Here is a 15,479-nt window from a genome sequence, read left to right on the forward strand (position 1 = left end):
ACATGCTGAAAGTTTTTATATATATACTATATACCATATGTGCTATAATATTATATATGCTGTTATATACGTGTGCATATGTGCCAATATATAATATATTTGTATAAATATTTGTTTTTGGCCGGTTTGGCATAGACCAAGCTAGCAAATATTGCTTTCCAAAGGTAAATTAAAAAAAAGTGACGTGTTTTATAATGTAAATATAGTATTATACATCTTTTTGGGAAAGAGTGATTTATTAGCTTCTCTCCTTTCTAATAAAAACCTAAGAAAAAAGAAAAGATATGCAGTTAATTTTACCATGGCATGCTAGCTATATGCTGAAGCCACTTCTTTCTGGCCTAAATCCATAAAAATGGGCAAAATTGCATAGGGAAATTACAAAGGAGCGTCAATAGTGCATTAGTATCTTGGAAAAGGAAATGTAGATGGAAGGGAGGGTTCAGTTGAGAACGTCATCCAAAACCTTTACTGCAAAAAGAGGCTTCGAAGGGGCTTCTTTCCCAAACGTGGTAGCTTTTTAGAAGTAACAGAAGCTCTGTGGCAATTGCAGAGATGACAGTTCACAGAACCACAGTTGGTGATCCTAGTTTGATACCAGCTTATCCATTCATCCATTCATGTACCCCTTGTTTTGATCAGGATGTATGAGAAAAGAAATAAAAAGTACATCGCTATAACAGGAGGTAATTTTTTTTAATGTGTGGAAGAATAAAATGTACAACTGTATACCAAGAATCTGAGAATGTGGGGAAAAAATGAAATTTTTTTGGATAATATAAAGTTAAAATTTTAATACAAGAAAAACTACAAATCCAGAATATGCCAGAAATCACACTTGAAATTGAAATGTATCCTTAAATTCTACTTTTTACCAAGCCATCAAAATCAGACTTTAATACAGATAATTATTTTTATTCATACTTCTGTCTTCTGGAAGACAGAAAATCATGGAAAGTCAGTTAGTTCATTAACTATGTCATTCTAATTATTCCTCTGATACTTGCAATAGATAAGGAAAGCATAAGAAGGAAAAACTATAGATCAACCTAATTTAGGCACATGTAATAGAGTATTGGAAAAATGAACAAAATAGAAATTTTATAATAAAATAAAATATAATATATACAGTTGTTGAAATAATAATTTAAAAATCAATAGATGTTTAAAGAAGAACACTAAACACACTATAAAGAAAAATGGCAAAGTTAGATGTGAAGAAATCATACAGAAATCTGTGCAGAGAGATAAGTCCCTAGAAAGATTAATGCAAAAACTAAAACAAACTCTGAAATTATATTTTGTCGAGGACATCAGTTTTATGTTTTTAAATGGCACATAACTACAATATAGAGAATATATATACATGTATTATACAGAAAATTTGAAACGAATCAAATACATATTAGCACATTCTAACTAAGGCTTCTAATGTCTATATTAATGGCAGACAAAATAGAATCTAGTGTAAAATCATTGAAAGATATAAATAGCATAGTTGATATTGAAAACAATCTATCAAGAAAACATATTATTTGTAAATTTGTATCCATTTAACCAAACACAATAAAAATGCATAAGGCAAAATTGAAATGATCTAAAAAAATTAACAAATCCATAAGAAAAATAAAATATGTTAGCACAATTCTCTCAGAAACAGATAGATCAAACTATCAGAATTGAAAGGACAATAGATTTTTTCAAAGGGATCCCTGGGTGGCTCAGTGGTTTAGCGCCTGCCTTTGGCCCAGGGCGCGATCCTGGAGTCAGGGGACCGAGTCCCACGTCAGGCTCCCGGCGTGGAGCCTGCTTCTCCCTCCTTCGGTGTCTCTGCCTCTCCCTCCCTCTCTCTCTCTCTCTCTCTATCACAAATAAATAAATAAATCTTTAAAAAAGATACAAATCCGTTTAATTTTACAAATCCAAACTAATAGATGTACATAGAACCTTGTATTAGCATGCATTGTTCTCAAGAACACACAGGCTATTAACAAAAATTGTTCATATCTCAGACCTTAACTAAGGGTTTAATGAATTCAAAATCATTGATGAAAATGAAATAAAATTAAAGCCCAATAATAAAAAGTGAGCACGCCCTATAAAACAGTACCTTTATATACTAAAATTAAAAAGAAAAAAATCATTTATATAGTCTGCAGGATGACTTATAATGGGAATTGTAATATACAGTCAAATGACAAGAAGCTACTAATGGTAAACCTTTTCATATGCAGCTAAAACGTACTGTGATAAAAAATGTATATTGAGTGTGTATAATAGGAAATAAGAAATATTAAAATTGAATGAACTAAGCTTACTCTTTAAGAGGCTATAAAATAATAATTGAAAAACCTTCAAGTAATGGAAAGAAAAATACAAATGAAGGACTTAATGAAATAGAATTTGTAGATTTTTTTAAAAGTTGTTTATTTGGAAGAGGTAATACAAAAATTCTGGCAATATTAACAACAAATAGATAAGAGATGGCACAATTAAACAGCGTTAGAAATTAATGAGGCTATAACAAAATAATATAGATAAATACCAAGGGACACTAAAAAAATAACTTTAAATAAAAGACGCGGATTACATTCATACTTAGGAAGCCAAAACAAAGATGCTAGTTCTTCTCCAACCACTTTATAAGTTCAATGCAATAAAACTACCAGGAAAATGTTTTATAAAAATTTTTAGGCTATTTCTAGGATTCAAATAAAAAACAAAGAGTAAAGGTAAAAAAATATAGCCAGAATAATTATTAAAAATAAGAATTTCAGGGCGACTGGGTGGCTCAGTCATTTAGCATCCAACTCTTGATTTTGGCTCACGTCATAATCTTGGGGTCAGTGGGCTCAGGCTCCCTGCTCAGCAAGTAGTCTGCTCAAGATTCTCTCTCACCCTCTCACCCTGCCCCTCCCCACCTCTGTCACTCCCTTTCTCTCTCTAAATTAAATAAATAAATTTTTTTTATAAAAAAGAATTCTCAGAAAAAGAAAAATGATGAATATGCAAGGTAATGTATGTATTAATTGACTAGATGGGTGGTGGGAATCCTTTTTCAATGTACATATATCAAATTACTATGATTTACACTTTAAATATCTTACAATTTTATTTGTCAATTATACCTCAGTAAAACTGAAAAAAAAAAAAAAGAAGAAGAGGGTCTCACCTGGAAGATATCAAGCCCTAATATAACACAGTAATTAGAATTGTGATATTTGTTAGATGAACACTTAGTGCTACTGCCTAATATTACAAAATCAGAAAAGAAAAGTAACTGAGGCTTTAAGGTAGAAATGACTTATTCAAGTCTCATGGTAATTTAGTGGCTAATGCAAGACCAAAATTCTGATCTCCTGAATCCCAGTCCCGGCCTCAGTTTACTACAGTAAATGTTACTCTCTCACATGCTGTTAAACTAACACAGAGTTTATAAATCAGGCAATCGAGATTGTGCTGCGGTAACAAACAATCCCCAAAAGTCAGTAGCTCAAAATACAATATATATTTTTTTTCCTTGCTTGGTTTGTATGTCTGATATGGGTCAGTGCTGAAGTCTGCTCCACGCAGTCACTCGGTGATCCAGGCCGATGGAGTCTACATCATCATGTAGCTAGAATGTCTGGACATCTGATCTCATCTGTATGAGAGGTCCTTCATTTGTATTTTTCTTTCCATGGGAGTCAAAGAGAATCTGAATAATTTCAGAGGCTTTTCATTGCCTCAGCCCAGAAGTGGTATACGTCAGTTCTGTCCACATGCCATGATGAGAACACATCACATGGCCCTTCCTGAGAGCAAGAGGGAGTGATGTGTCTTGTATGTCTAGGAAGGGAAAAACTGGACATTGTGAACCATGGATTTTAATGACATGGAGTAACATGAAAGTGACTTTGAATTTTTAGGCTGATGAGTCCTATCTGATTTTTTTTCTCTCTACTGAGGCTTCTAGTTTTTAAATGTATTCCTGTGTATCTGTGTCTGCACTCCTATCCTAAGATTTAAAGGATAAATATATGATACTGTAAGTCAAATTAGTGATCTTTGGCTCTGTGTAGTCCAAATGATAAGCAAAGAAAGAGGACCAAAACAATAGTTTGGAGGTTTTCCCATGGTTCCTAGGGATTTGCTTTATTTCTGGGATGAAAAAAGACAGCAAGACAGCTATCTGCAGTCCACTAAATTATAGCTTCTTGGCCAGTAAAGGTTCACACAGCTTCCTCAAATACTTACCTTTCTTATGAAGAAAAAATAGTGGTATCTGTGATAAGAGAAAAGTATGAATCCAAAAGATAATTAGTAAACTTACATGTTTTTTTAATTTAATTCTCTTTCCATAACAAATATTTTTCCTTAATTTTATACAATTTAATTAAAAATATGCATAGAAAAACACTTAATATGTTTTTAATGTTATGTTTATTTTTAAATCTATATAATTTATACCAGGAAGGAAATATCTTTAATAAAGATCAGTTATCAAAACAAAATATATTTTGAAGCTATAAATCATCTTTAAATCTAGTGTTATGCCAAAATGTAAAGTATAGGTACTCTTGATGATCAACTCAAATGTTGAAGATTTGCCCAGAGGGGATAACCCTCCAATGTGGAAGCCATGTTCACCAATAGCTTTCACTTATGTATAATACACACATATCTTGTATTTAATATGTTACTATGTGCTCATTAATATATGGAAATAGTCAATGTCACAGAAAGAACTCCCATGACTTATTCTAAAGTAGAAGCAGGGAGCTGGAGCAGATTATAAAGTAGCATGCATTTATGCAATCCATTTATGCAAAATATTGCTTTATATTTGTGGATATATATGCACAGAGATTGGCTAAGCACCAAAGTGATAGCTGTTTGGGTGGTAGTATTTTGAGATATTTTTATTTTGTTCCTTTTAAATTTTGACCCTCAACCTCTTTTTTTTTCTCACAATAAGACTCTATAAATTTTGCAAATGTACATTTGTTTTCAAAAAAAGGGGGGGATTTTCTTCAAAGAGTAGTTTTGAAGAACCAGCTATACATTCATGCAAAATTACAAATCTCCATAATGTTCTTCTTCAGATGCCAGGTGTGGTCTACAACCGAGTTTCCAATAAGATCTTAGCACTGTTGAAATATGAACATGGGGGGCAGCCCAGGTGGCTCAGTGGTTCAGTGCAGGCTTCAGCCCAGGGCCTGACCCTGGAGACCCCGGATCAAGTCCAACGTCGGGCTCCCTGCATGGGGCCTGCTTCTCCCTCTGCCTGTGTCTCTGCCTCTCTCTCTCTCTCTCTCTCTCTCTCTCTCTCTCTCCATGTCTCTCATGAATAAATAAATAAAATATTTTAAAAAAATGAACATGGTGGTAAAATATATTTTACCTTTTAAACACACCCACTCACACACACACACACACACACACACACACCATTTTAAGTAATGAAGCATAGTTTTAAAATGCAAATGTCCTGTATTTCATTAGAAATGGATTGTTGCTGCTTTATTCTAATGGCTAATTCATAGACCTTTTAATATTATCTCATTGTCAAGAAGCCAACTATATTATTCCAAGTTCCGAATAACTTGGTAAACTTTGTCTTCCTTTGAGTGAAAAAGAGAAGAGTGTTCATTACGAGGAAAATGCTGTATCTCAGACACAGGAGTGTGAGAATAGAGGCAAGATGACACACCGTGCTTTGGCAAACGTTAGGTTATGCTCTGTATCATTCCTTGCATTCCAGCAGCTAACATTAACCTCCATTCTCCTCATATATACTCTTATTGCTTCATTTCAGGGCTTAGTTTTTAAAAATCAAAGTCACTTTTTGTAGATTCCGCAGGAGGTTGAGAGCACTTCCTGCTGAAGCAGGTCCTGGAGGGAAGTGCTAACGCTGGCCACGTAGACAGGGCCTGCTAGACATCCTGCCTGCATGCACCTGCACTGCAGTCAGAAAGGGCTCCTGCATCTGTGAACTCTGCTGCCTGCTGCACAAGCCTCAGCTACGCCAACGCCACGGGTCCCTCAGGGCAGAGAATGTAGAGAATGAGGACGCACACAGCTCTGGGGGCCAGGGGGACAAAACACCCCAATACTAAGGAAGTGTCTGAATGCCGCATTTCTGTCCCAAGACATGAGGAAAAGAAATAGCACAATTTAGGCAACAGCCTTTCTAGTCGTCTGGTGCTCAGATTTTTTAGCGACAGTTTTTCTAAACACCTCCTTACTTGCCTCTTCCTTTCCTTCTCATTGTCCCTCCTCTGATTTAGATGCATCGCCATGAAGATACTACACAAATTCATTTTTGAGGAAATGTCTTGGTTTGCATTCTCAGCAAAGCATCACTGTGTGCGTGTGCAGGACAGTGTTCATTTATGATCTGCCTGTGAGAACACCGAGGGCTCGTGAAGATAATTTTCTTACACTGTGCGCTGCAGACTACAGAGGAGACGTGGCTGCCCGTCAAGGGATCTGTGCCATCGGAACATTTGGTTTCTCGTCTCCCAAATCCTCTTTGTTTTTGATCGTGACATTTCTTCATGCTCAGATGCATACGTGATGTAACATTCTTTGTTGATGTTCTGAAATGTGTTTTAGAGTTATTTTGGCTTAGCACAAAATAAGAATGGGGAACTAAACTTTTCTGGCTGAAATGCAAATCTTCCCCCCCCCCCCTCTTCTGATTCCCCTGCCTTTCCACACCTCGCATATTTGTATGGCTTTAAACCCAAGACCGGTATTTAATAGACCCTAGACGGTTTTGTTAAAAACAGGGCAAATGAGAAGTCTCTCCAGGGGATCCGTGGGCCTTTCCTGTGGTGGGGAGAATGCCCTACAGGGGCGTTCCTCCCAGCCTAATTGTTGAGGAATGATGGAAGTTCAACAGCATGGAAATTCCACTTCTCGCTTCAGCTGAAAAGGTGCTTATAAAGGTAGTAGGCTATTTTAGCAATTTGCCTTCTTTTGAAAATCTAATTTGGAAGCTTCATTAAAGGGCACTAATTTAGTGTCTTAGGGGAATATGTGTTTAAAGGAGCTTGTCGACAATCTTAAATGTTTGCCAGTGTGTAGGTGAGCTCTGCTCCCCAAGCTGAGGTTACCTGGTTACATGGATGCTCTTTCATTTCAATCTGATACAAAATAAATTCAAAGGCATCCAGACGAAGGTAGTAATAGCACAACCTCCTCCTTCCCCATTACCACTACTTCCCCTAAAGTTGGGATGCTTTCGATGCATAAACGCTTCTGCAACTAGCATTATGGACCTGTCACCCAGAGGCCCAAAAAGGTGCCCAGCAGTTCTCATGAGTCTAGTAGTATTTAGGTAAGGACAGGTCAAGGACTGCAAGGAAGAGCAACTGTTTCAAATTTGTTTAAGGAAATAGACTTTCTGAATATCTAGAAGAATCACCTATTGCTCATTGCCTGCCCCATATTCCCAGAAGTATATTTCAGTCCCACATTGGGACAGAAAATTTAACACCGGAGAGCTGAATGCTAATTATCTATATGGCCTTGAATAAACTTGAGCTTTCTCCAATTCCTAGTTTGTTGGCAAAATATTTTGAGAACAGGTAAACAAAATTTTTAAAGTTTTATTTATGTATTTCTAGGGACACAATGAGTGCAAGCAGGGGGAGAGGCAGAGGGAGAGTGAGAGAGAATCTAAAGTAGGCTCCCCACTGAGTATGGAGGCCACACTAGGCTCCCTCTTGCTATTCTGAGATCATGACTGGAGCAGAAATCAAGAGTCCAGAACTTAACAGACTGAGCAACCCAGGTGCCACAGATAGAAAATTTTAGTTGAAGCAAGTTAATGTTATTCTTCTTAGAATGCTTTCTTTTTTGCTTGCTTTCTTTCTTTTAAAGATTTGTTTTATTTATTTGTGAGAGAGAGCTTGCACAGGCATGCTTGAGAAGGGGAGGGGCAGAGGCAGAGAGAGAGAGAGAGAGAGAGAGAGGAGAGAATCCTCAAGGGAACACCATGCTGAGGGGAGCCTGACATGGGGCTCCATCCCAGAACCTTGAGATCAAGACCTGAGCCTAAATCAAGAGTCAGATGCTCAACCAATTGCGCCACCCATGCAGGTGCTTTCTTTTTTAAATAAAGGCTAAACTTCATGAGGAAATACAAATTGTGTCATCATGTCTGTGTATGCACTGAAGTTCTTGAAATATTCCATCTTGTTCTTTTACATAATAAGGACGAATAGTACTGATTGAGTGCCCCATCCTTCTACTCAATTTCTAAAATTTCTCTATCTGGTCTATGGGATAGAGGTGCGGTATTGTTTTGTTTTGTTTTTTGTTTTGGTCAACTCTCAGAGTGAAATCTGATTCATTCCAGGAAAACTTTGCATTAAGAGTAAGCTGTTAAGGTTTCTTGTTAGTAGACCACCCATCTATCCATTCAAGAGATGCTTAGGTGTAGCCCTTACCAGAAGGATAATCAAGAACATGACTTCAGATGAAAGAAAGGAAAGAGAATTAATAAGAAATACCTTTTTTGAAATTTTCCCGTGAATTCTATTTGGCTGGCTGGAGAGGGGACAGGGAATGCCTGTCAAAATGCTTTTGGAGAGCACTGCGGAGCAATCCTCAGAAAATAGATCAACATAACCGTCTTAAATATTTCGGGCTTCATTTGCTGAAACCTTATAGGGCGGATTCATTCTTATTCCAGCAAGAGCTGATTCCCAAGGGAGACAGGTTCCAGTATTTGGAAAATAATTATCTGTTCATGAAGGACAAGTACGACATTATCCGATTTTTATAGCATTTTCTCGAACTACACATATCATCTGCCTGATATTTACAATCAGTATCTTAGTATGTGTGAACAGGGATACAGTCGTTGAAATTACATTCCTATAAAAAGTAGAAGCCATATCCTTTAATAAATCTGTTTATAATTTCTGTCATTAGGAATGGATGCCAATAAATGAAACTAAAAGGACACAGAAATTTTCATGGCATGGTTTATGCTAGTTATTTATTTGTTGTCTATTCATAGGGTTACTAATTGCAGCTGGTGAAAGTTGATTTTCTCCTCTTCAATTTATCGTGGGATGGAGTATTCATTGCACCAGATCTATAGTTATTCAGCGTCTACGTTTTAAAAACTGAAATGCTGGATAGTGTCAAAATGAGCTTTGGCAATTCCATGCAGGCGTGTACAACTATAATTTCGCTTCACATTAATAACAACCTAGCAAAGAAGCCCAGAATCAAATGCCTTGCTCTCAGCTGGGGGCAGAAAGCCAGAGTGATCTATCTTGGCTGGTGACCTATAATGTTGGAAAAGTAGGCTCGGCATCCACTCAGGAGGGGTGGGCGGTATTCCGGAGCCGGATCCCCATTCCTCCACGATTCCTTCCACCCGCCCCCCACCCCTTTGGTAGTGTGTGCCCCGAGACAATGAAAAAAAAATGAATTACAGATAATAAAAATAGCACATCTCCAGAACAAATGGGAAATGCAGCGCTTTAATTTCTTCGGATGTCAACTCTGTTCGCGGCCCCCCGCCCCGCCCCGCCCCGCGCTGCCCTGCCCTGCCCTGCCCGGCCCTGCCCTGCCCGGCCCGGCCCTGCCCTGCCCGGCTCGCGGCACCGCTGCGCTTCGCGGGCGGCGGCGCTCGGGGGCGCGGTGCGGGCGGGCGGCCGCGGGGAGGGCACGGGCCCCGCGGCACGCCCGGACCCTCGGCCTCGCTTGGCGCCGAGAATCCCGGAGACTCGGAGGCTACGGCTTCGTCCGGGTGGGGCGAGGTGCTGCTGTCGCGGGGTACCCTCGGCAGAGTTGGCCGGGAGTGAGCCGCGCCGGGCAGGTGTCCGCAGGGGCCGGAGGCGCCCGGGGAGGTACGGCGGGGGCTGGCGCCGGGGTGGGGGGGCGGGCGGGGCGGGGCCGGGCCGGGGTGCCGGGGTGCCGGGGTGCCGGCCTGCCCTCTGATGGATGACGCCCGCGCCGCCGCGCGTGGCTCCGGCGCTTTGTCTCCAGCCTCGGGGCGGGCGGAGAACTGCCGCGGGAGCGGGTGGCCCCGCGCTCGGCTCCGCCACCTCCGGCCGCGCCCGGGGGCCCAGGCCCCGGCCCCCCCGACCCCCGCGGCCCCCGCGGCCCCCCGCGGTCCCCCGCGGCGCCGGGGCGGGGCGGGCGTGGCGGGCCGGGGGCCGGGGGCCGCGGCCGGGGCTGCGGGGAGGAGCCGGCGCGTGGGAGGGCAGGACGCGCGGAGGGGCAGGCGGCGGAGGCGGGGAGGCAGGGGCGCGGGACGGAGGGACGGGCCGAGGCTGGCGGGCTCGGGGTGGGACGACAGAGTGACAGCGCGGACAGGTGGGAGCAGTCAGCAGCTCGCGCGGAGCAGAGCGCAGAGCAGAGACGCAGAGGAGGGGCGCGAGCGCGCAGCCCCGCGCCCTCGCCTGCAGACGCGCCGCGCTCCCCGAGGCAGCGGCCGGCCCCGAGCGCGCCGACGAGCATGCGGGCGCGGAGGACGGCGACGGGCACCGCGCGGGGCTAGCGGGCTCCGGCAGCGCCGAGGGACCCGCCGCGCGACCCCGCGTCGGAGAGCAGCGCGGCACAGCGGAGTCCGGCGCGGAGCGGCCGGCGGGCAGGCGTGCGGAGGGACAGACGGACAGGCCGGCGGACGGACGGGGGTGCGCCCACCTGCGGGGCCAGCCGGGCAGGGGCGGCGGCGGCGGCGGCCCTGAGCTCGCCCGAGCGCGTGGACCCGGCCGCCCCGGCCGCGACGCTGCAGGAAGCTCCTTGGCTAGCGGTTAAATAAAGCGAGCAAAACCCAACCCAAACCAAACCAAACCAAAACAACCAAAAGCCGAGCCAAACCAGACCAATCCAGCCAATTCAATCATTGAGAAACGATATTAATAAAAGCCACAAACTAAATCCGATCCATCAAGGCACCGAGGCGCTGGGGGGATACCCACTGTTCGGTCAAGGTAATGATCAAGGTCTTCCGACGTGAGCATTGCGCGTCTTTTGTGATTTTTTTTTTTTCTCCTCCTCTGTCTTACATCTGTGTTTTCCTTTAGGTTTGTTTCTCGTCTGCATTTCTCCCTCGTGTTGTGGAAAATTGTTGATGTTATACCTGTATTGTGTTTTTCTGTTTCATCAAAGGAGGGGTGGGCTCCCCTCCCCCAGATGAGGCGGACCAGGAAGAGAACTGAGAAGCGCCGTTCTTTTCCTCAGAGAAATCTGCAGCGATTTATGCAGGTTTCAAGGTAGAAAGTTTGAGATCCTCTTATCTCATTTGAAAGGGCACTACGCAAGGGGCAAAAAAGTTGTGATCAGTTTGTTGCTCCTGCAGGACTCAGGGTCCTCCTCCCAAGGGCTTTCCGGGTGGAAACATGTTACCTTTTATTTTTACATGTTTGAAATCTGTGTCGCATGGCAAACTCCAAATTTAATGTTTTCTGACTCAGGTTGCAGATACGGTGGTGGAATTGAGTTGAATTGACATGTATTTAGAAAGTTTCTTAGGAAGAGAAATGGGCTCAGTCAGTGTTTATGCACAGAAACAGAACTGGACTGGATGTGGTTGCTGACAGCTGCCCAGGCTCAGTGCTTGGTCACCTCCTTAAGACAGGAGACAAGAAAGAGTCCAAGCCTAAAAGGAAACGAACGGAAAGGGGGCATTGAAAGTTGCACAGGGAAGGGAAGCTAGTAAGCGCAGTGCAAGGCTGGTAGAAATCATTTCTTGGGAATGTGTTCCGAGTGCAGATGTCCATTTTGAGTTCTGATTTTTAAAGGCTACAGGTATGACACTTTGGCTTCTCCAAAAAGAATGACATTCCCCAAAATTGAATGAATCTGCACAAGATTTTGCTCAAATGCTGTAATTCCAAAGGACTCCCACCTCCTCCTCGCCTGCATTGGAGATCAAAATTACTACGACTGTTTTAAGAAAACAGAGAACTGTAGATGACAGGAAATCATTTTTCATTTGGTAAAAGTTAGAAAACCTTTGGCGTACACTTTAAAATAGATGCACCTACTCCTTTGATCTTCTGTATTTGTGTCACCATGGGACTTGTAGGTCTTAATAGGATTTTAGTTAATGTCATTTTCACAAAAGACGGTCACTTGGAAGCCAATAGCTCTAGCTATGTTCTGTTCAAATAGTCAAGTAATATACTATTTTGGCAGTAATTGCTTCTGCTGCACTCCTAATATGGATCACGTGTGAAAAATTATATATGCGCTCATTTCAGGTTTATGTGGATTTGTAAGGTATGTATTTGTGTTTGATCCTGTATTTCCTCTCTTATCACATTCCTTTACTTCTTTTTATCATTTCAACTAACAGAATATTCTCAGATTTCCTGGAGAATGAGTTTAGTATATTCTTTAAGGAATACACTTTGTCACAAAAGATACAAAAGGCTAACCTCTTACTGCCCTTCCTTATCAACATTAATTGTTTGCTGTAAATAATTTGGTTTAGATGTAGTTTTTAAGACATTTAGATCCTATGCATATATGGCTCCATCTCTCTGGATGTGATTTATGTTATTTGATAAATAATAATTTAACTCAATTGCCATGGGTGAATGCCTACTCTACAGAATACTTGGTTTAGGTAAGGCATATTTACAGAAACTTCTGCAGCTTCAGAAATGGACTTTCAGCTTCTCAATGACTTGATTTCACTACACGCTGATTTCTCTTTTACAGTATTCAACTCAGACAGAGACAGGTTTGTGTGAGCTATTAGATTTGCAAATTGCCGATCTCCCGGTGACTTTCCCTCTTAGATCCCAGCTGAGTGTGGTTACCTTGAGAACTGTGGCATTAGCCCTGTTAGAGCATGCTCCACTGGGGAGTTCTGTGCTGTCTATTTTTAATGCTATTTAATGAAGGAGCGAGCGCCTCACTCAGCAATAAAAGAAGCATGATGGAAGACAGAGCAGTGCATGGTTTTGGATTCTGGAGATGGATATATGAAAAGGTACAGACTGGCTGTGGGATATGGTGATTTTAATTAGTCCTAATGTATTGTACTAACAGGAATCAATTGATTTTAGTGAGAGAATTAAACATGAATAGTCTGGTATGTGTTTTCATAAACCTCTTAAATAATTCTTAGAAAGACGACTCAATCATTTGAATGCATTAAAACTTGAAGGAGATACCAAGGAGTTGCAGCACACATACTATTTTTTTGTACAAGCTGTCAGATTCTGGGATGGTGAGAAGTACAGAAATAATTTCAGATTCCTAAAATACTGTTCTAGGGAAGGGTTTCGAGCTTGTAAAATGTTTTGGGCATGAAATAACTAACATCCTTCTAAGATGCTACAACTTGAAGCTCTGCCTTGTGAATTTCTGTCTTTCTTTTATAAACTTGGAGTCTGTGTCCAGAATTGTGGCAACTAAGTGAAGCGGGAAGTTTTGGTTGAACTTGATAGAATATTTGAGTTGTTTTCTCTCCTTATTTTGAGATAAACACAACAGATCATCTTACTGAAGCTTAAGTATTTTTAAAATGTAGATAGCAGAGGCAGTACTAATAATTTTTGGAATGTTATAATGAGGGGAGAATATCTTAATGTCATAGTGCGTAAAACATACGAAGCCATCTGTCTGCAACGTTTGTGTAATGCAGAACACCTGTCTTGAGGTAGGCACTGAAAACGCTCAATCGGAAAGGTCTCTGTTGTTCATTTTCAGATTAACAACATACTGTAATCAGGTTATATCTTTGTTCAAAGTGAAGCTAATTAAACAAATGCCTAAGTAGTTTCAAAACTAATAAACATAAGAGAAAGTGAGAAGTTTTTAATTACGTGGGGAAGTGAGTTATGTAATTATTGTTAAATAAACCTGTTAGAGCAACCTACAGAGTTGTTCTAGAGTTTGCCAGTATATACAGAGAATAATGCCCCCTGCAAATAAACTAAGAGAAATGCATTGTAAGGAGTTCCCCTAATTTGTTGTTGCTGTTGTTGTTGTTGTGTTTTATACTTTGTACTTCTAGGGGGGAAAAAGTAATTACAGACTGGCTGTCATACATATTGTCTTTAGTGGTCATGCTATTGGGACCACAATGCCGATACCTTTCTCAAGATTCTCAAGTCAGTGGGCATTCTCATCTGAATTCAATGTAAATTTGTCTGTGGACAAGATAATGATAAGCTACATGAGTAGAGTGTGGAATGAGTCAGCCACTGAAGACACAATGTACAATGTAGGCAGAAGTGAATATGACTGAGGAGTCTCATTAGGAAATGGGAGACAGTTGAAGTCCATAAGGGTGTAAATTGCAAACGAACCATTTGCATCTAAGTTAATGTCATGCAGATCTGCTTTGTGACAAGGTTAGGAAAGAATAGGGGGCTTAGATGATGTGGACAGTGAAAGTCATCTCTTCAAATGGTAAGTACTGGCATCCTTCTAACTGGTACCACACGGTGGTAGCGTGCTTAGAAATTTGTGAAATTCTAATCAGAAAATGAATTGGCTTCCTTGGAAATGCATTATGTCACCTGGAAAGTTCTGGACACATTTTAAGTCAGTGATGAACTTATAAAATACAGACTTCCTCTCTTTAGACAAAGGATCTTTTTTATATTTAGGGAATCTATGGTTCTAGAGGCTCTATGTTTCTGCTGACTTTGTTTTTTTTTTTTTTTATTCTAACATTTAGAGTTACATGTGATAAATAATTTCAAGCAGTGCTATAAGTAAGTGCTGAAGGACTATTGAAGGTAAAGAATAGTAGCAAGATGTATCTGTGACTAGATTTTTTTTTTTTTTTCAGACTATCTGTGCTTCTAAGTGTTAGTTTCCTTTAAGGTACATTTATGCCAAGTCCTAATAAATTGATTTTTTTTAGTGCCTTATCTAAATTATTTTTGCTCATTTTAGATTAAACTTGGCCCTGGATGTTCACAGGATTTATTACTTGTGTTTACATCACAACCATTTCATTGCCATGAGGGTCAGATATAAGCTGAGGCACAAAGTGTTTAAATTGTATAAGTAAATATAATATTCTTGATAAAGAATAAAATGCTTGGGATGGAGTATCATGTTTATTCAGCAGTTTTTAATGTTTGGTAACATGGTTATCTTTTGGTCTCAAAATCCTTTGTCATCGGGTGATGACATTAAGGCATTAAATGCCCATATAACATTTTGAATACACTTTTGTCTAATACTACTAGGGCATTTCTGTACCCCGGGAAATAGCTGTGCAGGTAAACCAAAAAAAATGAATTAAAATGATTATACAGGGAAAATGGAGAGTATATTGAAAAAAACAAAAGGATTCGCCTGAATACACCAAATTGTCTATTTTCAAACTGAATCTTTGGCATTATGTTATGCTCCTCTTTTCTAGCTGCCAGCATAGACCTTAGTGCTGCCAGGTGGAATGGGTATTAATCACTATCTATGGCCACAGAAGATCAATATTTTGAATTCCTCCACACACTTTTCCCAAGGAAATTTCTTCCGGCAGTTTTTTTATACCC

General features: G+C 40.8%; 1 protein-coding gene across 21 annotated transcripts in view; it reads left to right on the forward strand.

Moving 5' to 3' along the window:
* The first annotated feature begins 9,612 nt into the window (after positions 1 to 9,612).
* The window catches only part of ARPP21 (cAMP regulated phosphoprotein 21), a 155,117-nt gene continuing 149,250 nt past the window's right edge, over positions 9,613 to 15,479 (forward strand). For 20 of the 21 annotated variants that reach the window (XM_041734333.1, XM_041734338.1, XM_041734350.1 and 17 more), the window contains exon 1: positions 9,613 to 9,854. The gene's annotated coding sequence lies outside the window, so the exon portion shown is untranslated. Of the gene's footprint in view, positions 9,855 to 10,285; positions 10,944 to 15,479 lie in introns of those variants that run through there. The other variant, XM_041734334.1, reaches the window with a different exon arrangement.

This window comes from Vulpes lagopus, chromosome 19 (assembly GCF_018345385.1).
Source record: "Vulpes lagopus strain Blue_001 chromosome 19, ASM1834538v1, whole genome shotgun sequence".
In the NCBI taxonomy this organism is placed as follows: domain Eukaryota; kingdom Metazoa; phylum Chordata; class Mammalia; order Carnivora; family Canidae; genus Vulpes; species Vulpes lagopus.